A 21,786-nucleotide genomic window follows, 5' to 3' on the forward strand; every position below is an offset into this window, starting at 1 on the left:
CCCATTCCAGGACATATATCCAGAGAATACTCAAATTTGACAAGATACATGCACCCCAATGTTCATAGCAGCATTATTTACAAAAGCCAAGACATGGAAGCAACCTAAATGTCCATTGACAGATGAATGGATAAAGAAGATGTAAGATATATATATTCTATTCTATTCTATATTATATATATTATAGAATATTACTCAGCCATGCAAAAGAATGAAATAATGCCATTTGCAGCAACATGGATAGACACAGAGATTGTCATATTAAGTGAAGCAAGTCAGACAGAGAAAGACAAATAAGATATCACTTATATGTGGAATCTCAAAAAAAATGATACAAAACAGACCCACAGACATAGAAAACAAACTTATTGTTACCAAAGAGGAAACAGGGGCAGGGGATAAATTAGGAATTTGGGATTAACATATACACACTGCTATATATAAAATAGATAACAAACAAGGACCTACTATATAGCACAGGGAACTACACTCAATATTTTGTAATAACCTATAAGGGAAAAGAATCTGAAAAAGAATATATTATAAAACTGAATCACTGGGCTGTACACCTGAAACTAACATGACACTGTAAGTCAATTATACTTCAATTTTTACAAAAAAGAAGGTATGAAGAGATTAATTACTTACATACTGGTCTTTCTGGGGAGAATGTGGCAGGAACAAAAGCCTGTCCAAAAATGGTGTGAGTGGCTTGACAGAAAGTGGGATTGAGTGCCCGGGTGGTTAGGGAGTGAGGCCATGGAAGAGTCTGCACACAGGGGCTGAGGCTTCTGTGGTTTGAACCTCCCACCAGCAGCACACAAGGTTGTGGGCAAGCTTTGTTATCAGCTTGCCCAGATGTAGGGCAGAAGGAAAGGGAGGAGATGGGGTTTGAGAGCTGCCAGTAGGCAAACACCAGATATGGAATCAGACCTTTATTAGAGAGAGCAGTGGGGTAATTAATGGTGCCAGATTAACCAGGTACCCATTAGGAGGAAAATGAATCGGGACATCTACCTCACACCATACATAAAAAATGGACTCCAGGTGGATTGTAGACCTAAAAGGGAAAGTTCAAACAATAAAGCTTCTAGAAGCTAACATAGGAGAATGTCTTCACGCTTTGGGGGTACAAATAGATTCCATAAACAGAGCACAAAAAGCAATTATCTTAAAGGCAAAGATTCATAAGCTACTCCTCTTTATCGAAAGATACCTCTGAAGGAGAGAAACAGTGTGAGAAAACATTAGCATTTCATACATACATCCAACAAAGGTGTCAAGTATCGAACACATAAAGAATCCTACACAGCACAAAGATAAAGAAAACCCAACAGGAAAACGAGCAAAAGACAGGAGCTTCGCAAAAGAAGACATCCAAAAGAACAATAAAAATATTCAAAAAAGGGTACTGAAATTAGTCTTCAGTCAAATGCAAATGAAAACCAAAGAATCCCACTCTACATCCACCAGAATTAAAATTAAGATGACTGACAACCCAGTGATTAGCAAGGATGCGGAACAAATGAAACTCTTAGCCTTGTTGGTGTGAGTGTATTTGTTCCAACCACTTGGGAAATCTGATTGGTAGTGCTCACTAAAATATAAACATAGTCCATATCCTATGATCCACCAATTCCATCCCTGGCAGATACACAACAGAAATGCAACCAGATGCACACCAAACGTATAAGGATGTTCTCAGCAACAACGATGACCAAAAACTGGGAAAGATCCAAATGTCCAGCAAAAGCAGAATGGATACATTTTTATATATTTATACAATGTAAAACTATCTGACAGTGACAATCAAGGAACTACTGCACATGCAACAACTATGAATGATTGTCGTTGAGTGAAAGAAGATACCACAAAGGAGTACATGTGGTAGAAATTCATTTATGAAAACTGCAAAAATTAGCAAAAATATTTGGTGATAGGATTCAGTTCCCTTTGGGTATTGGAGGTTTTGGCTGGGAGGGGACACTGGGGTGGGGGTGGTTCTTGAGTTCTGGTGATGCTTCACCTCTTCGTCTGGGTGGTAGTTACACAGATGTGTTCAGTTTGAGAAAATTCATGGCAGTAAACACTTAGAATGTTTGTACATTTCTGTCTGTTATATTTCAACTAAAGAGCTTATTTAAAAAAAAATGTTCTATATATAAAACAGATAAACCACAAGGACCTACTGTATAGCACAGGGAACTACAGTCGATATCTTGGAATAACCTATAACGAAAAGGAATATGAAAAAGGATATATATATATTTATATATGGCTGAATCACTTTGCTGTACACCTGAAACTAACACAACGCTGTAAATCAACTATATTTCAATAAATAAATTTAAAAAATAAAAACATGTTCTGAAGGGCAGAAAACTAGCCTCCAGTATGACAGACACTAGGGAACAATCTCTTCACAGAAACTGTACCATATTGTAATACAGCTTTTTTTGTCCTGAAATTGCAAATGGAATAAAATCTACTACTGCCTACTTTTTAAAATATGTTACGGCCTATAACATGCACACTACACAATTCAAAACAAACGCTTTAAAAAGGTGAATCTCCAAAGCCTCCCCCTCCCCACTTTCAGTCATTTCTGTTAATAAGTCCAGTTGGTCGTTACAGGGTGTGGACCGTCATAGTGAAGGAGGGGACACAATCGGGATGAGACTAGAGAAGGCACCATATTATGGGCAGGGGCAGGTCTTTCAAGGTTTTTCTTCAGATTCCACCTGGGGCTCTGCCTGCTGCCCTAACTTCTGTGGGTCAGGCTTCCCAGTGCCTGCTCTAGAGCCCCTGGTGCACTGCGGGGTGAAGGGCACTTGGGGAGGGTCCCCAGGCTGGGTCACTTTAGGTAGCCCAGCATCTGGTAGGAGGATCAGCCAGCTTTCCCAACACATGCACGCACAGGCATACACAGAGACATACACACAGAGACACACACAACACACATATGCACATACCTACACGCAGAGACATACATACACACACATGCACACGTACACACAGAGACATATACACACAAATGCACACACACACACAGAGACATACACACATACACAAACACACTCCATCCTGGTAAAACCACCCTAGAGAGCAGCCTCCCACCTGGGCAAGACTGGAAGAAGGACAGAGACAGTGACAATGACATTTGGGGGAGATAAACAGGAGAGCCTGGAAACCAAGTCCCAGAATGGTGGGAAGGCGGAAACTCAGCGTGGAGAATAACCCTATAGGGAGAACCTATGTGCGCTCAGTGTCTCCTTGGTTGGCCCCATAGTAAGAGTCAGTGTTTACCAGATAGGTGCTGTGTCTCTTTCTCTTTTGTTTTTTAACTGTGGTCAAATAAACACTACATAAAACTTACCATCTAGACCACTGTTACGCATATACTTCATTAAGTACATTCACACTGCTATACTACCATCACCCCCATCCATCCCCCATCTTGCAAAACTGAACCCTGTACTCCTTAAGTACTCCTCATTGCCCCCCACCCCAAGTCCTTTATTGGATGAGAGAACAAAGAAGCTTCACATCACAAAGCAATTTTCCATCAAAGCAGGGCTGGGCCTCAGGGGCTCTCTGGGTATCCTCCTGCCTTGGAGGAGTAACAATGACCTTGGGCAACCACAGCTGCAGGAGGTGGGATGCCTCCGGGTCCACCGGGGAGGCATGATGCATGCTCCCCTCACTACGCTGTGCCCAGCAGAGCCCAGCTCAGCTCTGCGTGTCTAAGACCTCATGTCCACGAGCCTATCTTCCTCTCTGGAAAGCAGGAATCAGGACATCTATCTTCAGAGTTGAAGGAGCTCTGATTCAGCCTGCTTCTACGGCTGTCTGGCACAGGGCAGAAGGGGGATGCTACTGCTGCTTCTGGATCAGCTGGGGAGGCGGGGGGAGGGAGGAATGAGCTGGCAGAGAGAAGGGAAATCACAGGCAAAGGGGGCCTGCCTCCCAGGCTGCCCTGTGCCCACACAGAACCTCACGGAGGAACAGAGGCCAGCGGGGCTTGCAGAGCCCGACAGAGTCCTTGCGATGAACTTGGGCACAGCCAGGATGCTGCAAACTCCAGCCCAGCTTGCATACCCACTCCAGCCCCCCAGAGGCTTGAGGGAAGGGAAGGAAGTTAGGATTTATCTCTAAGCTAATCGGTCTCCAAAGCTGTTTGATTCTTCTGATGTGAAATCTCACGGCATCAGAGGAGAGAGTTAATTTTCTTTGGCAACTGCCAGGTCTCAGCCTGGAACAGCTCCCGAGCTCTCCCACCACACTCTGGGCTGCAGGACCCAAAGCGGGGCTGGCAAGACAGAGTAGCGACAAAAAAACCAGACAAACATCCCAAGGAGCACCGCTTTTCCTCAGCCAGGACTTGGGGAAGCCGCACAGATATGCCAGCACTGTCATGGCTGAAAATAATGTTGGGGGTCGTCCTTGGGGATGACTCTCAGAATCGACCTAAGATGAACCATATCCACTGTCCCAAAGCACAGTGGCCATGACTGGAGATATTCGTTCAAAAGATTAACGCAGGTGCCAGATGTATTTCCATCACGGGGATTCCTTTCTGCTATCCCAAGCTTAACTCTGCCTCCCAGAGAGAAGACAGTCACAGCTGGAAATGCCTGGATTCTTCTCCCTCCAGAAAATCAGAAGCTCTCTCCACCAGCACCCAAGCCCCTCGCCCTCCTGGCTGCAACCTCACACCTACCTCTTCTCCCCACATCCCTGACCCACACCCAACATCCATTTTCCATCCTCACCGAAAAATACCTTGTTCCCTCTGTTCACACCCTTTCTCCTCTCCCCCGCTGCTTGGACAGTTTTCATGCAAAAGAAAAAGACTACATACACTTTGTCTTTTAAAATCCCCCTCTTGGGACTTCCCTGTTGGCGCAGTGGTTAAGAATCTGCCTGCCAGTGCAGGGGACACGGGTTCGAGTCCTGGTCCGGGAAGATTCCACATGCCACGGAGCAACTAAGCCCATGCATCACAACTACTGAGCCTGCACTCTAGAGCCCATGAGCCACAACTACTGAGTCCAAGAGCCACAACTACTGAAGCCCGTGCGCCTAGAGCCTGTGCTCCGCAACAAGAGAAGCCACTGCTCTGAGAAGCCCGCGCACCACAAGGAAGAGCAGCTCCCGCTCGCCGCAACTAGAGAAAGCCCGCGCCCAGCAACGAAGACCCAACACAGCCAAAAATAAATAAATAAATTTGTAAAATCCTCCTCTGTCTCCCACCTGCCACCACCCGGCCATGGCCACTGAGAGTCCCGAGCCCATCCCTCCTGGTTTCTGCCCACTTTCAGGCCTCTGCGGCTCCTCACCAAGTCCACCCCCAACCACGGTCTGACTCCCTGCTTCCACCCACCCCTCAAAAGTGCCTCCATCCCTCCTGAAGCGGGGATCCAACAATTCTTTCCCACCTCAAAGAAGTTCTTCTCTCTCCTAAGTTCCCACCTCTTGCCCCCCGCCAACCACTCCCTCTCTGGGAGGGACCCTCCCAACACTCTTCCCCCAGGGTCTCCCCTTGGGCCCCTCCTCCACCCCACAGCCTTCAATGCATCATCTCTCCCCAGGGCCACACGAGGCATCACCAGGGCTCAGGGCTTCACCCCTGCACCCCACTTCCACATTCATCTCTGGCATCAGCCCCCTGGTGAAGCCCTGCCTGACGTTCTGCATGTCCGCCTAAACAGGACAGTCTGGGGCTTCCCTGGTGGCGCAGCGGTTGAGAGTCCGCCTGCCGATGCAGAGCACGCGGGTTCATGCCCCAGTCCGGGAAGATCCCACATGACGCGGAGCGGCTGGGCCCGTGAGCCATGGCCACTGAACCTGCGCGTCCGGAGCCTGTGCTCCGCAACGGGAGAGGCCGCAACAGTGAGAGGCCAGCGTACCGCAAAAAACAAAACAAAACAAAAAACAACAACAACAACAAAAAAAACAGGACTGTCTGGCCCCTGCTACCTCATCCTCTGGCTCCTGCGTCAGGGCCCCCCCCCACCCTGTCCTGCCCCGCCTCCCTCCTTCTCTCTTCCAGGAAAGCACACTCACCTTTCGAGATGTGCGGTCAAGACTCACCTCCTTCTGCACAACCGACTACACTGACAGGCCACCTTCCCCCAGGGTCCACTCGTCACCTCCCTTAACACTCAGGGTGCACGGCCGCCGAAGCACTGGACACATCCCCCGGAGGCTGATCACCAAAGCGGAGGTCAGGTGTTCCCTTTCACACCTCCTAGGAGGACCTCGCCAGGAGCTGAGTCTCAGATCTGAGCCCTGAGGCCAGGACACGGTCGACGACTTGGCCTTTCTTGTGAATGAGGGTCTCTGCCACAGACGGGCACAGGCAGGAGTGGCGGGGGCACTTCCAAGGACTAACCTTCACCTTGACAGCCCCCCTGAAGGGCTGGCATGCCACCCCCATTTTTCCCTACAGATGTGTAAACCGACTGAAGGAGATCACGTGACTGGTCCAAGATGAGTCTGCAGTAACCACAGACTGTATGAAAACACAACTCTTTGCAGGACAATCTGTCACAATGGGGGAGACCCCAGCTGTGTTGCTCGGGGAGACTTCAGGAATGTCTCCATAAACATAAACGCTGTTTATCAAGCAGTCCAAGACCAAGCTAGGGTGTAAGAACTGTTCTGACTTCAAGTAGCATTTCCTGGTGGATCTAGAAGCACGTATGGTAAAAATAAGTTTGGAAAATGATGTGTTAAGTGAATTAAATGAGTTGCTTTCTTGCAGGACTTGTCAAGGCCTTTAATACGGCACTCTGGGACCCAAGAGGGGGCGGTACACACAGTGTGTCCCAGCCCGACCTGAATGTGGGCTGCTATTTTCGGGACCATCTCCTGGGACTCCACAGAGCACAGTTGGAGAAGACCAATGTACACACTCATGTAATTAATTAGAACTGGATATAATTAACTGGATCTGAATATCATTAATAAAAAATTACATACAGAAATGGCTAACTTCCTTTCATTTAATCACACGAATTATGTTGGGCTCAACAGAGTGGCAGCTCGGAGTGCTATTTTCTTGACACATTTTTCATTTTTTAAAAAAGGTGTTGATGAAATTTTTCTCTCCTAACATGCAACTTAAAAAAAAAAAAAAATGGTGTCAGAGCAGACGTTTCCAAGTACTTGAGAACATATACACAAAGGCTGGAAAGCAGATCAGAATGGCTGCTCTTTGCTTCCTCCAAGGAAGGAAATGACAGCAGTGGGGAGCTTTTATGTGCTACTCCCTCCCCATCTCTTGGTTCATTCTCACGACCACGCCCCCAAACCATGAGTCCCCACTTGACAGATGAGGAAAACGAGCTTCTGAAAGTGTGAGAAATCAGAGCTACACAGCGATCACAGGTTTCCTGAGCATCGACGATCCATGGTGGACACGGTGAAGGGTCAGAACAAGTGGGTGAACAAGCCCACAAAGAGATCAGCGTTCAGGCAGGAGAGCACAGGGCAGGCTTAAATGTGACTTAAATGTCCAACTGAAGCTTCTGAAAAGGGAGCCTGTGAGCCCTGTCCATTGAGATGGACAGAAGCACATAGAAAAGAGAGCCAGAAAGAGCACCGAAAAGACCACCTGCATGGACGCTGCTGTTGAAGGAACCCAGCCAGACCACTGTGCAAAGCCCAGCTCACTCAGCTGAGACATGGAAACAACCCATGTCCACCGACAGATATGGGATAGAGACAATGCAGTCTACACAGACAATGGAACAGGACCCAGCCTTTAAAAAGAAGGAGACCTTACCATTTGCAACAACACGGAGGGATCTGGAAGACATTATGCTAAGTGAAATACATCAGTCAGAGAAGGATGGAGCCTGCATTATTCCTCTTATGTGGGGCATCTGAAACAGTCAATGGGACAGAGGTAGACAATAAAATGGGGGGGAGTGGAGGGGGGTATAAAGTGTCAAGTTTGCGAGATGAATCAGCTCTAGAGAGATACCACACAGCACAGTGCCTAGTTAACAGTAAGGGGTGCTATGCTCCTAAAAAAAATTTTTAAGAAGGTAGATCTCATGTGAAGTGTTTTTACTACAAAACAAACAAAAAAACAAAGGGATACAAGGAAACCTTCAGACACAATGGGTATGTTTATTGCCTGGATGGTGGTGATGGTCACACAAGTGGATACATCTGTCCAAACTCAGCAAGATGTATACATGAATGACGTGCAGGTTTTTGGTACACCAGTTATACCTCGATAAAGCTGGGGGAGAAGAAAGAAGTCCTGAGCACTTCAATGAAGAGAGGAATCAGACCTGCGTGTAAAATGGTCAGCCCAGGAAGTCAGCAATTACATTGAGTTAGAGGATTCTTAGCCAATGCAAAGGAGCAAGACAGCCCTGCCAGAGGGACACAGGAGCAGTGTGGCGCACACACACGATGTAAGCAGTTCTTTGCAGGAAACCACCTTTAGCAGGAAGCCCCTTTCCTTGTCACTTTAGCAGAGCTATACTGTCACTGACCTTAAACCAGGCATCCCCAGGCTCTACTCATCTCCGGCCCAAGCACACCTTTCAAATCTTTTGACCACACAATACCTTGCCTAACTTGTCAGTTCTTTCCGTAGATCAAAGACGTAGAAATGAAGAATAAGGAATTAACAGATGACCAGATCTCTTCCCTAGCTTCCCCTTCAGTAATCACGTGAACAAACTGTGTGAACAAGTTGGCATCTAAAGAAAGATCACGAGGACTGACAAGCCTGCACACAGCGGGGAGGGCGACAAGTCTGACCCCCCCATCTCCATGATTAACTGAGATTACTTCCCCTTTTTCCTCTTTAAAAACTTTCGTGGCCAAGCAGAATCTTCGGAGCTGGTTTCTGGGGGACACTGAATCCGCCATCTCCCCAGATTGCCGGCATTCTGATTAAAGACAACGTTCTTTTTCTACCAACATTTGTGAGTCTGATTTTGTAAGCGGAGAGCAGTAAGACCCCATTCAATTACGCTGACGTGTTCAACAGAACCTCTTCTTTTATCAACTTTTCAAACACAAGAGAAGCAGGGGTAGAGAGCAAGCTCACCAACAGCCATGAACACACTGTTCAGGCTTGAAAACCTTATCACCTTCTTCTTATTATTATTGGCCCACTTTTTTCAATTATGTTGTTTTTTCCTTATTGATCTGAAAGAGTTCTTTTTTTTTTTTTTGCGTTACGCGGGCCTCTCACTGTTGCGGCCTCTCCCGTTGCGGAGCACAGGCTCCGGACACGCAGGCTCAGCGGCCATGGCTCACGGGCCCAGCTGCTCCGCAACACGTGGGATCTTCCCGGACCGGAACACGAACCCGTGTCCCCTGCATCGGCAGGCGGACTCCCAATCACTGCGCCACCAGGGAAGCCCTGAAAGAGTTCTTTATACAGACAGAACACCAATCTCTTACAGAGAATGCATCACAGGTATTTATTCCAGCTAGTAGTTTGCTTTAAACTTTACTGCCCCTTCTCTTAAAGAAGTTGCCAATATTAATGGTCTTTTATGATGTGTCTGTGCGCAAGTGTATGTCTTACCTTTTCCTACCTCAAGGGCATACAGAAAGTCTCTTCTATGTATTTTAACATCATGCCCTTCATTTACGTCTTGAGTCCTATTGGCATTGACCTGTGTGTATGCTGTGAGGTAGGGATCTCATTTGCTCTTTTCCCATGTGGACAACCGCTGTCCTGCATCCTTTCCCACCTGGTCAATAACGCATCTCTGCCATCACCTGGGTTTCCAGGCAGGTAAGCATCTTTTACAAGGCTCACCACCCTGTCCACCCATCCGATTCTGTCTCTCCTACTAAGATATCACAAACCTTAACCGTCACTTTCCATCAGGAACCTCACTCCCCCACTCTCAAAGCAGCTCCACTTCGTGTTTTCTTTTAACGTCTGGTGACTGGGAATATCTCTGTCTTTCTTAGGATCTTACGTTTTAGGACCATTCTTGGCCAGATTTTACACAGCACTGTCATGTGTTTGTACTTGGGAAAGGGCATGCTGACATCCTAAGAGCCGGCCATTTTCACAAATGCAACATCTTCTAACTTCATGTAGTTTCTGAGACTTGCCCATGATTTAAACACAGCTTATTAATCTTTCCAACATTCCTTCAGGATGATCACTGAATTTATATAATTATGACTCACGCATTTTACAGATCAAAGCCCTGGTGGATAGATATCATAGCAATAGTGAGGCCTAGAATTTAATTCTCCCGGGGGGGAAAAACTAGAACACAGCCCCCAAATTTTACTATGAGTGGAAGCATATTCACGAAGTTATCCTGTGGAAGGACCGCAGGCACACTCTGAGGGTTAGTATTCTGAAGTTACAGAACGGTTCCCTCGTGGTAGAAAAATAAATATACCCAGGTCTCTTCTCTCCGAAGATCTCTCCTCCCAGAGATGCATTCTGGCAAAACTGTCAGTTAAAAATATCCGTCTCATTGCCACTTTTCTCTCACAGAAGAAATATGCTTTTCTGCAGAGAACCCTGATGAGTATATTCACTTAAATGACGGTCCCGCCACACTGCAGATGGGTGAGTGCAACTGGCAAGAGAGCTTGGCCTCTCAACATTTGCAGCTGATTTTGATACTCTAATGATATTATGGGATGCATAAATATTCCACTAGGTCTTTTCTGGGCTCAGAAGAAGGAAATACCTTATACCCTAGAGGCACAAACAGAACTGCCCCATGGCATCCATCAGAATGCAATGACAATTCCAATTTCGTTAAGAAAACCCTCAAGAAGCCAATTTCATGGCGGAAAGTCCCTAGAAAGCAGATGGAGTGTGGTGGCTGCTAGACCCTGGGTTCCCAGAAGGCCAGAATTTCACCGTCATTTGTGAGACTACTTCTCCATCAGTAACATCTCTGTTAGGGAACCGTTGACCAAAGCCGCCCACCTTGGCGAGGAACGATGATAACCGCTTGCCTGAGTTGTCTCACAACAGGAGGTGCCGATAAAGAACACGGTGCTGCCACGGAAAACTAACAGGGAGAATTCGGGAGTGGCTGAAAGGAAGCAGGAGACGCCAGCCCATAATATGTCCTGACAACCTCCCAGAAACCCTCGCACTGGAATCCATCTTGACTGAGAGATGCACGCACCACCAGGAAGGACCCTGAGTCAGAGTGATTGGCCAGAGACAAGCCGGAAACTAACCCCATCACCATAAACCTGAGACTGCGAGCCACGTGGAGAGCAGTCCTCCTGGGTTCCCTTACCCTCTGCTCTCTGCCCGGGCGCCCCTTCCCAATAAAGTCTCCTGCTTTGTCAGCACGTGTGTCTCCTCGGACAGTTCATCTGCGAGTGTTAGACAAGAGCCCACTCTTGGGCCCCGGAAGGGGTCACCCTTCCTGCAACACCTTCACAAGCTATCCCTACTGTCAATTATAATAAAAATCTCCTCCCCTTCCAGAATCCCCCAAAATTCTTTAGCATTTTCGCAGCAGAGGGCGGTTGACGCATCTACTCTATTTAAGGCTGAAGTATGTTTACAACTCTAAGTGGAAAATCAAACCAGAAGGAAAAGGCTTTGCTGAGAGCACAAAAGTAAATTCACAAGCTTTGAAGACTGACAGCTGAGGAAATGTTCAGAAAAATACTCATTTATTCCTATGCCCAAACCCATTAAAAATCATACAACTCCTCTGAGGTTTCACCCTCCGCTTCCTTGGAGGGGGGCTGATTGTTCTATGTCCCTTAAATGCCTTGTGGCTGTGCCCCGCTCGCACACTCTCAAAGCTGAGACGGGGGAGGGGGCAGGGCACAACCATTAAAAGAATGACAGAGCCGTGGAGGACATGACATAAACCAGTTAGAACCGACTAGGCCCAAGATGGCAGAAGGTTCGACTTCTGGTGGACCTTGGGCCTCGTTATATGCTCATTGTAATACACTAGCTAAATGACACATCCACAGGTGCCATGAAAGTTCTGAGGCCGACCATAAAAGGCCAAAAAGTGGGTGGTGGTCTGATTCCTGGAAATCACTGCCCCTTCTTTTCCCACTCGTTAGCTATGAAATTACCCAGCCCATAAAAACTAATCACCCCATATTTCAGGGCCTCTCACCTTCTGAGATGAACCACACTCTGTCTATGGGGTGTGTATCTCTCTAAATAAACCCGCTTTCCCACTTAGTTCCCAGGGCAGAGCCCTCTTGCCTGTCTGCTTGTAGCCTTCACAAGCGTCCTACATTAATAAGTATACTTCTTACCTATCACTTTGCCTCTTGCTGAAGTCTTTCTGCATCGAGACATAAAGAACCTGAGCCTCCTTAAGTCCTGAGACCAGGTGTGCAGTTTCAGCTTGGAAATTGTGGGTTCAAGACCCACCCGAGGTGTGACTGGGTTCAAGTCCCAATCTGAGGTGTGAGGCTTCAAAGCCACCATGGAATCCATCTAGGACATTTGGGACAAGAACGCTCCCCAATTCGACGTGAGGGAATTCCTGCCCAAGCACAACACAGTGATTAGCACCACAGATGCAGGGTAGATGCTGGATTAGCGAGTGGAATAAATGAAGCTGCCTTGCTTTACAAAACAATGATCTCTCAGCAGCTCCAAGTAGCGAGGCCTGTGTTCTTCTGCTACCCCAGGGGCAAAACGTTGGCTTTGAACCATTGTCTAGACACTCCAGTATCCCATCTCCACTGGTGGTCGTCATCATCCTCAGAATTCACACAGAGCTTCCCCGTTGGGGAATGCAGTTTCCCTCTCCTTTGGTTGTCCCAAAGCCACCCTACACACGACACTCTGGACGGCTGCCCGGCGCGGCTCCATGCAACTAGCAAATGCTCCTTCCCACTGTGGATGAAAAATGTTGCCTGCAGTATGAGCAAACAAAGGATGCTGTGGCCATCAAGCCATCGGCCATTACCATAGCCCCAACTGTGAGCCCTGAGGGAACTTGGGATGAGAAAACACAGGATACTGGCCCCAGAGAGCTGAGGTGCACATCAAAGGAATGATGTCAGTGAGCCCAGACTCTTGCATCTTCCCATACATAGAAAAGCACTAAATTCCTTAACTTGACATATCTGGTTTTCTTTGGTTAAGAGTAATCTTTTGATGTTCCGACTACATGATTTTGTTGCAAAAACTTCTATATGTCCTGGCTCCCCCTTCCTTGCCTCTTCAGGGCAGTCACTTAGAGCTATCTGAGATGCTGTGCCTGGGCTTGAAGTCCTCAGAAAGTCCACCAAATGAAACATAATTCTTAACCTTTAGGTTGTGTTTTTTTTTTTTCAGTCGACACCATGTATGCATAAGAACCCATGGAATCCACCAGAAGCTGGGACCTGCTCTGGTCATCATGCTCACAATGCCTGGCTCGGCCTCCTAACGCCTAATGACATTCTCTTCTTCAGACATACTCCAACCCATACACCAGCTTCCCTACTACCCAGCCACAGGGGTGTCTTTGGCCCCAGAAGAAGAGGCCAGCACCTTCAGCCCAGAACCCATATCCTACAAACCTCCCCTGTACCAGGTGCTTGCCTGGCACCTGGCCTACAGACCTGTGCAAATCTGCTCGTACAGGCCCTCCAGGGCAAGAGGAAGCCAAGAGCCCACCGTGGATCAGTGGGATGAGGGCCACAGGACAGCTTCACCCACAGGGTGGCAGCGACTCGGGGCCGCCCCTCACCCCTGGTAAGCTTAAGAGGGCTCTTAGTGGGCTTCTCTGGTGGCGCAGTGGTTAAGAATCCACCTGCCAATGCAGGAGACATGGGTTCAAGCCCAGGTCTGGGAAGATCCCACGTGCCACGGAGCAACTAAGCCCGTGTGCCACAACTACTGAGCCTGTGCTCTAGAGCTCACGAGCCACAACTACTGAGCCTGTGTGCCACAACTACTAAGCCCATGTGCCTAGAGCCTATGCTCCGCAACAAGAGAAGCCACCGCAATGAGAAGCCTGCGCACCACAACAAAGAGTAGCCCGCGCACCACAACAAAGAGTAGCCCCCGCTCGCTGCAACTAAAGAAAAGCCCGTGCGCAGCAATGAGGACCCAATGCAGCCAAAAATTAATTAATTAATTTTTAAAAAGAGTGCTCTTTGTAATCAGAGTTAAAGTCTTCTACTCGGCATCCTGGCATTTCAAAACAGTGGACTTCTCGTAGACCAGTAATAGAGGACTGCACTGTTGGTGATGTGTATCGACTTTCACTCTGAACAGGAATCTGGTGGGAGTTACACAAATAAATCCTGGAATCCATTGAAAGCAGCACTTTTGCCCCTTTCCTGTTTACCCATTTCTGTCCCCCTCAAACCTTAAAAACCTAATTATAGGAAAGAGATCATAAAGCAATTGAAACTAACTCCTGACTTAGGCTCTCCTGAACGTGTACCATGCCTTGCCTAACCTGTCAATTTTTTCCTAGATAGAAAGAAGTAAGAATGAAGAATGAAGTAGTTAAAGAATGACTAGCTGGGACCTCCCTTGCAGTCCAGTGGTTAAGACTTCCCCTTCCAATGCAGGGGGTGCAGGTTCCGTCTCTGGTCAGGCAGCTAAGATCCCACATGCCTCACAGCCAAAAAACCAAAACATAAAACAGAAGCAATATTGTAACAAATTCAATGAAGACTTTAAAAATGGTCCACATCAAAAAGATCTTTTAAAAAAAAAGAATAACTAGCCCTCTACCCCCGCAGTAGCCCTGCAGGCAGATCACGTGGGCAAGGCAACATCTGAAGAGTCGCCAGACCACACACAATGGAGAATGATGCAGAACGGAACCTCTTGCCTCAATGATTCACTAAGATTCTTTCCCCCATTTTTCCCTTTAAAAATTGTCCTGGCTGATTAGAATCTTCGGAGTTGGTCTCTGGACATGAGCCCACGATCTCCTCAGATTGCACCTTTCATTTCTACTGACACTTGCCTCTCGAATGATCGGCTTTTGAGTGGTGAGCACCCGAACCGGAGTTTGGTAATACCATGAGGACTGTGGTTTACAGAAGCATAGTATAATGAGGAGGGGATGTCGTGTGTGCACTGGGGAGCCTGGGGGAGGCATCACTTCCGGGCAACTGAGAAATAAAATTCATATTTATGGCAAGACCAGAAAAATCTAAACCAAAAATTTTCTCTGCCCTTTGGCCTCCTCTCTCCCCTCACTGTGCACTGTGTGTCTGCACTGCACATCGACCAAACCTCCCCCATCACAGAAGTACCTGCTCAAGCATGAAAGGCAACACTCCCCTAGCATCAATGGGACAAGGCCTTAAAAGATAACACTCTTCTTGATCTCGTAAGGGGTCACAATGACGCTTAGATCTGGATCATGTAAACTGTCAATAAGAAGTCATTTGATGTGCAGCCCTCCGTCTCAAGAAACTTATATAACTGTGCCTTGACTTCCAACGGACAGAACAGTTCTCAGAGCTTTCTGAGATGCGCTTCCTGGGTTATAATCCTCAAATTGGGCTTGAACAAAATTTTCCATTTCTTTCTTAGAACGACTGATTAATTTTTCGTGGACACAACATAAGTGCCCAGCAGTGGGCCCAGGGCTCAACGGCCCTTGACTGTGAATCAGACCCCAGCTTCAGATGCTCTGTGCTCAGATTAGTACTGATTATACAGACCCAGCTCCCCAGGAGGTAAAGAACTAGGACAGCTGCCCAGCCCCACCCGCAGGGCAACGTCCCTCCAGTAAAACAGCCCCGTTTCACACACGTCAGAAGCAAAACCTCACGCCATGCAAGGTTACCTCTTATTTCTTACCGAAAACTAGCGGTTTGGTAAGGTCCCGAAAACCCTCCTGATGATGAAATCTTTCTGGAATAAAACAGAAGAAAAGAGAGGAATTTACTTTGGTTTCAGGAATGATAAGGGTGCTCCTATAGAGCATAGAAATTTAAATGAGTGAGAGGCTTTGAATACCTGGGAAAGTGAACCGATTATAATTCTAATGAGATGATCAGAAATCACGCCGAAACAAATACTTAAAATGTTTCTTTAGCCATTCATCACACGATTATTGCCTTCACATTGTGTTGGACAAATAAAGCGATGGCTTATGTATCACTCTGGCTGCAGAGACTCTCAGCATTTCAATGAAGCTCCTCAAAGCCCTCATGAATATGTATTTTCCCACAACAAAGCTTGACCCCACTAGTTGGCAGAACCGGTATTCTGGGACACTTTCAGAAGAGGTGGGTGTGCGTGTGGGGACTGCAGGGGGATGAAAAGAGATTAAAGGAGACAGAGAGGAGGCAGACCACCTCTCGTTTCCTCTACCCAGGTTCCCAGCCCACCCTTCCTCCTGGGGGGTGCAGTTTTATAAAGAGAACAGAAAAGAGGACATTGGGTTTCACAGTCCCCTTGAACAGAGGATGCTTTGCAAACTCGGGCTGGAGAGGAAAGCCAGAGTCAAGGGCATCAGGATGGCAAGAGCCATGGGTTGGATCAGGAATTCATGGCGGGGCAGAAGCCCCAGCCCGTCCCTCTGCAGGGACGGGGAGCCCGGGGTAGTGCAAGAGGGTGGGGTTTCCAGGTCTGAAATATCACATCCAAATTCCTTTCCTCCCTCCAATATGGCTGAAGACAGGATAAGTGATAAAGGAATTTCTTGGTTCCTTTCAAAACCATGGCAATGGCCGCTTCCCCCCCACCCCCCAACCCCACCATCATCCCATCTGCTGGGAATGGAAGAACTGGGAGCATTTCATGAACAGCTGTGCTGGTCGGGTCGGGAAGTCCACCTTCAATCTGGCCCTGGGGTCTGAAGTCATAGGGGATGGCGTCATTCTTCAGGGAAGACAACAGGGTCTTGCTAGCGGCACTGGCAGCCAACGGCTTCAACTTCATCACAAAGGTCCACCCTGGACTCAGTGCTGTCACTTTTCTAAGGGAGCCCGACAGCCGCTCTCATTTCCCTGGACAGACATTCCTAGCAGTGGGGTTTAATGAGGAAATTTGGGGGCCACCCAAAACTGGCCCGGTGCAGATGCCTCGGGTCCATGTATAAGGGGAAAATGATGCTCTAACCCTTAGAAGGCTGCAGACGCTTCCATTCTGATCAAGCCACAGCACCGTAACCTGCTTGGCTCTACTCAGGGGGAGCTGGATGTTTGCATCGCTGTTCAATTTCTTTCCACGGGTACGTGCTTCTGCTGCCTCTCCAATCCCTCCATGGCGTCGGCCTCGGCTCCATCATGTGTAAAATGTGGACAGTGGGAACCGCCTTAAAGGAGGATGGGAAGGTGAAACCCCACCTCTAGAACACTGCCTGGGGTCACCAGAATCAACAGCCTGCCCCTTCTTCTGCCAAACCCCACCACCACAGCGCCTCCAGGAGGCTGGTGCTCATACTAAATGTCACATCCAGTGGCAAGAACCCTTCCCTGGGCAGCGGGGCGTTGGGAGGGCGGGCTCAATTCCTCACTCTGTCCCAGGTTCGCTCTGTGACCTCAAGCAGGTCGCTCAGAAAGGTCACTGTCCTGCCTGGGCATCCCCCACCCCAGCTCTGACCAGTAGTGACCAAGAAGGACAGCAGGGAGGGGCCTGGAAGCCTCCAGCACAGGCTGGAGTCCTCCGCACTTGCCCCTCCCTCCCTCCCTCCTGGCCCTCCAGCCACCACCACCCCCAACACCGTGGGCCGTGGAGGGGCCCATCCACCCAGAAGTCCAGCACCTCCCACCCCTCCAGGCCCAGAAGCACCTGGGGGACCCTGGAGCTGGTCTGCAGGCTTCCCTGCCACCCCACTGTCTTCGAGCTGCTCAAAAGGACAGTGTCGTCCACCTGGAGCCTGAACATCCCGCCTGCTCCCCGCGGGTTCCCAACCAAGGTGTGCAACCATCAAAGCACTCTGGAAGGACAACCAGCGGCACCCGGCGCCTTACGTAAGGCTCTTCCACCAGCAGAAAACAGGCCCACATCTTAGCTCAATTTAGAATCGGCTTTTAAGTGTCTATTAATAGGCTACACGCGAGCACCCGTTGTGGATGGCGGGGAGTCAGGGCTCCGGGCTCCCGTCCACCGCTATTCATTAGCATTCTTTTCATGTCTGTCTTCTCTCATTTTCCCAGCAGCATTTTAACTCAACAGCAAGGTCACCTACCACTTGGACCCAGTGCCACTTTTCATTTTCTCTAAAGAAAAATATGAATTTTCTTTTCCCTCAGTGGTGCCCTCTCCCCGGCTCTGGGGACCCCTGGCTTGCACTGTCTACAGCAGGGCTGTGTTTTTTGATGACCTGCATCTCCAGAAAGATGGTTCATCTCAAAGACAAGTCCAACGAAGTCGTGAGTGGGGAGATCCAGGAAGTCCTTGGGGGTCTGCTGTCGCCTCCCTGGTTGGCTCTGAGTCCACCCGCCACCTGGCCAGGCACAGCCGGGAGGCCCGTGCCATCAAGAGGCCAGGATGAACCTGGAGATTCAAATATGGTTTGGAACATTCAGGCTCTTCTCAGCCACGTGTGGTCCGGTCACTCCTCTTTGTACCAAACACACATCCCGGGTCTCTTCCTACTCCCTCTGGGGGCAGCCGTGGCCAGGTCACCTCCTCTGTCCCTCTCGGCCACTTGTGACTAGACAGAAATCCAAGAGCCTTATCTTCTGGTAACTCACAGCCACTCCTTGAATAATCCCTCATCAACCTCCAGGCTGGAAATTAAGCACACATGTCTCTCCCCACAAGATTAGAACAAGCCACTGTCTAAGTTGTTGGTCCATTCACAGGCAGGTTGGTTGGCTTTTAGGCTACCCTGCAGCCCAACTTCCCTGGTGAGACAGGAAACAGGAAGTCCCAGGAGCCCAGGAGACTCCGTCTGCCCCACATGCTGACAACTGGATTCTCCAGGGTCCAGGGCCCCCAGCCCTCAGAACGAGTGCAGAACGAAAGGCAGGCCCTGGCCCTGGGCGCTGACCCCACAGCTGACTCCAGACACAGGGAACACTTCCACGAAGAGCCTTTCAGCTGCCTGACTTCAAACACCACTAGGTTCGGTTCTGCTACGAATACTGCTGCTGAGGCAGCTGGCGTTCGGTTCCGGGAGAAATTCATTTTCTCACAGGATGCCACCTCCACTGCCACTGGAGGGTCCCCATTATTCCACATGCACATTTCTGGCAATAAATTGGATCTATGATCAAATACAGCCTTTGAAGTGCCACGTTTCCAGACACTCGGGAGATAAACAGAAATTCCAAATATTCCTTAGAGTGGATGGTTTATAGCTTTGACGAAGGTACTCAGCGCCTTTGATATTATGGCAGGGGAATCAGTGGGAAGTCCCAGATTCAGAAAGATCCTTGAGGCTCCACGGTGGCCCAGGGGGTTGGGGAAGGGGACCAGGAAAATGGCAATGGCCCCAGACAAGCCAGATCACAGGGCCCCTCACCCAGAGCAGGAGATGTTGCCCAGGGAGCCCAGGAAGGGGCACTGCTGGTGGGAGAGGGGTCAGAACCAATCTTCATAAGCATTTTCTCGCAAAGTTAAGGCAACATCCACAGCTTCACGGACTCCCAGACCTGGGAGCTGTCCTGAGGGGCACCTGGGTTCAAGGAGCAGAGGACAGAGGTCACTTGTCCACAGCAGAGGCGGAAAGTCTGCCTGCAGATGGTGCGCTGACCTCTCGGTCTTACAGAGCGGCCAGGGGCACACACAGCAGAACCACCATCCCACTGTCCGAAATCAGATTTCTTCCTCCAGCTGACCCGAGAGCTACGGCTGAATTTCCTTGAGTTAAATGGGCAATGCTGGCCTTTGTAAGGGGCTGGCCCCTGGGCACACAGGTGTGGGGATACCTGGGAAGCTGTGGTGTAGAACAGGTATGATCTGATGAGCAGCAATATCCCAGGTTCCATGAAGCACTTCCTGATGGAAGATGGGGCCCCACTGAGCAGAAGCCCTGAGTGGGGGCTGGGAGGGGTGTGTGCAGAGCACCACGGCCATGGTCAGGGTGCATCAAAGGCCGACATCATCAACACATCACAGCCAGCTCAGATGTGGCTCCTGCTGGTCCTAGCCTGGTGGCTGCAGCCAGCACTGAGAGCCAGGTATCTGTGGGACTACCACAAGGGAAAGCTTGGAACGAGGGTTCATGCTTGCACGGTCTTCTCAGCCCAGCCCAGGTGGACACGGGACTCGCCTGCACAGGCTGCCTCGCAGAGGGGACAGTCAGTTGGCAAAGGTCAGCATCTGGCAGGTAAGCCGCTACTCGAGGTGGCTTGTGGGACCTGGCTCTGCAGCTCAGCCAAGCTGCCCCAGGGGATGCAGTGAGATGGCCCAGTGTCCCCTCAGGTGTGGCTGGAACCACAGGATGGAATTGCGGAGGTGGCGCGGATGCTCCTCCAGGTTGGGATATATGTGGTTTATTGTGGGGCAGGGGTGGGGGCAGGGGGTCTGCTGCTTCCTGAGGGGACACACAGGGACAATGTCAGATGGGTATAGCAGGGTCATAACAGGGCGGGGAAAGAACTGGGGCCCCAAGAACCGGCCACAGACCAGTGACCATGGGGAAACAGGGGCTGAACTCAGGGAGGGGCTCCAGGTCCTCAGAGCCTGATGGACGTGGACGACGCAGCCCAGATCATGGTAAGAAAGGGGCTCGGTGTTGGGAGACAATGATGGTAAAGTTGAGATGCTCCACTGATGGGCACCAATGGGCTGTTTATAAGTAAAAATCTTAAATTCTAAATAACGGAGTCCCCTAGCAAGGAAAGCCTTCAAATGCTAATAACTCCACTTATAAATACCTGCCTGTATTATTTCGCTCCTTCTGGGCAAGAAGTTGTGTCTTTAGAATCAAAAGTTCAAACCTTCAGATTCTCATTTGTGCAAATGTTTTGGGAACAGACTGGCTTTCAAATCCAACTTCAAAGGTCTCAAAAAGCAATTGTTTTGTTTGAGAAGGTGGCTTCTAAACACGCTCTTGAAATATTGAATTAAGGATAACATACAAATCGCTACCATTAAAATGATCAAAACCCTCCATTCTTGGAAGTTTAGCTTTCCAAGTCTGGAGGCGACGGGCCACTGAGGATGCTAACCTTCTGCCCCCAGATTCCTCACTTCCTGCTCCAGATTCCAACAGGGAGACTTTCTGTGTGATTAGTTTACTGAGTAGGAACTCCTCTTTCAAGGGGGTCTTTGCTCCCCTCATGGGGCCTGTGAGATCACCCTGAAGGCACAGCTGGCAACAGAGATGTGGGGTAGCTCCATCTGTTTCAAAGCCCAGAAATTTGGTATAACCCAAACTAGCTATAATGTTCAATATCTCTAATTTACTTTTTCCATGTTTGTTTTTGTTTTTATTTATTTTTGGGGGCTGCATCGGGTCTTAGTTGAGGGATCTTTCATTGTGGTGCCTGGGCTTCTCTCTATTTGAGACATGAGGGATCAGTAGTTGTGGTGCACGGGCTTAGTTGCCCCATGGCATGTGGGATCCTAGTTCCCCAACCAGGGATTGAACCGGCGTCCCCTGCATTGGAAGGTGTGTTCTTAACCACTGGACCACCAGGGAAGTCCCTCCATGTTTGCTTTTATGTAAAATCCTCTAGGGTTCTACTAAATAAACCTGGGAGCTCCTTACACAGTGTTGAGCTAATTAACATTGGGGCTGAATCAATGAAAGGTGTCCTGACTCAACTGGGCCTTAATCCTCCATAAACTTGACCTTGAGCAGCAGATGGTGACCTGAGGACAGAAGCATGGTTCCCCCTGCTCTTTGCGGCAGGGGTGTTTACAGTGCAATCCTGACACGTTTCTCCAGTGGTTCTCGATATTAAACCAGT

General features: G+C 48.9%; 1 protein-coding gene across 1 annotated transcript in view; it reads right to left on the reverse strand.

The window, feature by feature from the left end:
• The window catches only part of APBA2 (amyloid beta precursor protein binding family A member 2), a 195,485-nt gene that overhangs the window by 87,052 nt on the left and 86,647 nt on the right, over window positions 1-21,786 (reverse strand). The window contains exon 3 of the mRNA XM_022554632.3: window positions 15,773-15,826. The gene's annotated coding sequence lies outside the window, so the exon portion shown is untranslated. The remainder of the gene's footprint in view (window positions 1-15,772; window positions 15,827-21,786) is intronic.

Source organism: Delphinapterus leucas, chromosome 2 (genome assembly GCF_059928025.1).
Source record: "Delphinapterus leucas isolate spDelLeu-1000000601 "Yukka" chromosome 2, BTC_Dleu_Yukka2, whole genome shotgun sequence".
NCBI classification, from domain to species: domain Eukaryota; kingdom Metazoa; phylum Chordata; class Mammalia; order Artiodactyla; family Monodontidae; genus Delphinapterus; species Delphinapterus leucas.